The 3612-nt window shown below is 39.7% G+C and overlaps 1 pseudogene; it reads right to left on the reverse strand.

Moving 5' to 3' along the window:
- Positions 1 to 237: 237 nt before the first annotated feature.
- On the reverse strand, positions 238 to 3314 carry LOC101598640 (annotated as a pseudogene).
- Between the last annotated feature and the right edge of the window lie 298 nt (positions 3315 to 3612).

A 3612-nucleotide genomic window follows, 5' to 3' on the forward strand; every position in this document is an offset into this window, starting at 1 on the left:
CCACAGAACAAAGGGGGCAAGAGTTGGCCCATTCTATTCCTTTCCAACCATATTTCTATGCATAGGACATTTCTATTAATTAGACTCAATTACATTCACTTCATAAATTTTATAAGAATTTTTTTTTAGTATCCTTTTATTTTGTTAAGAACAAATGCCCACACAACTGAGGACTTACAAGGTAGTTCTATATAGAATTAAAGTCTTAGTGAAATTTGTATTAACTGTGTAAATTAAATGTGGTTTACAGGACACATCATTATGCTTCTCACATCAGATGATTATAGATGAGGTTAGCTAGAAGAGAGTGCAACACAGCTTTGTCCCACTCATCTGTGAAAAACTGGGAAGTCTCCTTGGAGCTTATACAGATGACCTTTACTTGTTATTTACAGTGTGAATTTGTAGGGGAAAAAATAATACACTAACCCTTGGGTCACATCCAGGCAAATTAAGATTGCATTCTTCAGGCTGCTTCAAAAGCACTGGATTTGGCCATTCCCTGTTTAAAAAGAGTGTAGCACTTGATAAGACTACTGGATATCACCATCTATATGAACTTCTTACAACATACAGCAATTGTGAATGTGATGCTTCTTTGTTCACTTTGGCATACATAACCTCTCGTTCCTTTCTGCTGATGTAAAACTACTTGAATGATCTTTCCTCCATGAACTCCAACCCTTTGATAGCTTTCTCAAACTGACGCCAAAATCTTCTCTGCTGCTCAAAGCACTAAGAAGCACCATCAAGACATCTAACATGTTTTCAGCCTTGAACAGGATAAATGCCCTTTACAGAGAAAAATCCTATCTTCACACTAGTTCCATCCAAAGACATATGAGAATAGTCACAGCGCTAAGAATAACTATAAAGATCAATTAGGATAAATTTTCTGTATTACATAACTTCTGTTATTTCTGTCATTAATGGAGATTTGAAACGGAAAAGTTGTGACCAGCCAACTAATCACATTTTCTTAATGAAAACATTATTTTTTAAAAATTTTTATTTATTTATTTGAGAGTGACAGACACAGAGAGAAAGACAGATAGAGGAAGAGAGAGAGAATGGGCGCGCCAGGGCTTCCAGCCTCTGCAAACGAACTCCAGATGCGTGCGCCCCCTTGTGCATCTGGCTAACGTGGGACCTGGGGAACCGCGCCTCGAACCGGGGTCCTTAGGCTTCACAGGCAAGTGCTTAACCGCTAAGCCATCTCTCCAGCCCGAAAACATTATTTTTTTTTATGTGTTGCCTTCAGAGAAATTCTGATGTTCTTTAATCATACCACACTTTATTATATAACTAAAAATGTTCTATCATATTGCAATTTAGCAGAATATGTATTGTAAAGGGTGTCAGGGCTATAAATTGTATCCAGTAACTCTTTCATAAAATTATTAGAAAAGAACTTTTTGTTGTTGTTGTTGCTGGTAGAAGGAAAAGAGTAGGTAAGAATAAGGAAGACTAACCCCTGGAACTCTTGAGGTCTAGACAACTATCATGGAACACCAGTAATCTTGAACTCTGCTTAAAAGAAAGTAAGACTTATGAAGGTAGACATCTTGAAATGAAGACATTAGCAAATCTTTTTTCATGGGTTAGTGACTGATCTCAAAAGACCTGGCAACTATACTCATTCAGTCACTTAATAATTTTAAAAATATTTTACAAAAGTGACATTTTTAATATTTTGCCAAAGAAAATTGGAAAGGCAAAAGCAAAAGACAAAACAACCACAGGAATAAAGGCCTATGAGAAGCAGTTTAAGAGTGAACGTGGTAGTGTATATAAACTTTATCCAAAAGTAACTGATACGCCCAAACATTTAATAAACTGGATTCTAACAAACATTACAGTAGCTAGAATTTAAAATTTATGGGCTGGAGAGATGGCTTAGTGGTTAAGCACTTGCCTGTGAAGCCTAAGGACCCCGGTTTGAGGCTCGGTTCCCCAGGTCCCACGTTAGCCAGATGCAGAAGGGGGCACACGAGTTGTTTGCAGAGGCTGGAAGCCCTGGCGGGCCCATTCTCCCTGTCTCTCCCTCTATCTGTCTTTCTCTCTGTGTCTGTCGCTCTCAAATAAATAAATAATTAAAAAAATATTTTAAAGTTTATTAGAGGACAGGGTGATGCAGGTCAGCATAAGCAAAGTCTGCCTATTGAAACTGGCCTAGCTAGGGAAAGACCTGGACTTAGGTCTGCCATCTTCTTCACTGTGACCTCTCAATATTAACCGGCTATATCCTGAGGTAAGGTAGTTAGTCGGGTTTTCTTTGTTGTTAGTATTTTGTATTTCTTTTTTGGTGGTACTGTAGATTGAACCCAAGGACTCATGCATGCTAGGCAAGCACTCTACCACTGAGCTATACCCACAAACTAAAACTTGAATCTGAAACCAGCTGCAGAAATGTCATAGAAATAAGACTAAACTTCAGTGTCTACAACCAAATTTATTGTAATATAATCTAAAAACATACCATTTAGAAAATACCAAGAAAAATTTATGTACAAGAGTCGGTGCTATTGCACTTGGATAAAGCTGGCAAGTTCTTGCTACTAGCATTGCTCTGGAAACACCACCGAGGAAACCTAATATATTGGAATAGATGTTGTGCTGTTTGGCCCACAGTTTGATAGCTCTCAGAGATAACCTGAAGTTGTCAATGTTTGGTACTAGGTGTAAGATTTCATCAGTTACCCTGCAACCATTAAGACTTCTTATGCATCGTATATCTAAATTTTTAAGGAGACTGTCATCTCGTAGGTCCAAATCTTCTGGAATAGTCTGCAGTGCTAATCTTGCAAACAAAATATCAATCTCTATCCCATCAAAACAGTTTGATAACTGGCACAAATGCCTCTTCAACAGTTCTTAAGACTTTTACTTCTTCTTGTGATTTCAACTTATCGTAGAAAGATGTGAAAAAGTCACTTCGATCAACATGTCTTGGTGCAACACACAACGCATCTATATCAGCACCTTTTGTATGTACTCCTAATCTGTAAGATCCAAATGTAAAAATTTTTCCTCCAACATTTTCAATTACAGATTGTGGAAGATTCTTGCTTTCACTGATTTCCCGAATCCACTCTTTCACCAGCTTATTTAATTTTCCCAAAATTAAAATCCTGCGCTGCAATTCCTCTTCCTCTTCGAACACCCCATAGGGCTTCAGAGTCTCCATGAGTTTCTGTGTCAGCAGGCAGTCAGTCTCCTTGGGGGTTTGCTAAGCTGATAGGAGATGTGATGCCATAGTGCTTCTGTGGCGGCTGGGTTTGTTGTGATCCCTGTGTTGTAACTGGAAACGGCATCGTCTCTGGCGCCGGCACCGCCCAGTCACCCCCCCCCTCCCTGCCCCGCAGCCGCCGCCGCCGCCGCCCCGGGCATGATCCACTGAGGCGGGAGGGAGGGGGCGGCCTGCCTCAGCCCTGGGTCCAGCCCCAGTCCCGCACCCGCTCCCGCCGCTTTAAGCGCTTCTCCTCCTTCTCCTTCCTCCTCAAGAATTTAAAGTTTATAGACAAGTGCAAAAATCTAAGATCATGTTTTCTTGAACCCTTTAAAAATATATGGCCCACATGAATTTTCTTTTTTTTTTTAATTTTTATTTAT

Source organism: Jaculus jaculus, chromosome 11, assembly GCF_020740685.1.
Source record: "Jaculus jaculus isolate mJacJac1 chromosome 11, mJacJac1.mat.Y.cur, whole genome shotgun sequence".
In the NCBI taxonomy this organism is placed as follows: Eukaryota; Metazoa; Chordata; class Mammalia; order Rodentia; family Dipodidae; genus Jaculus; species Jaculus jaculus.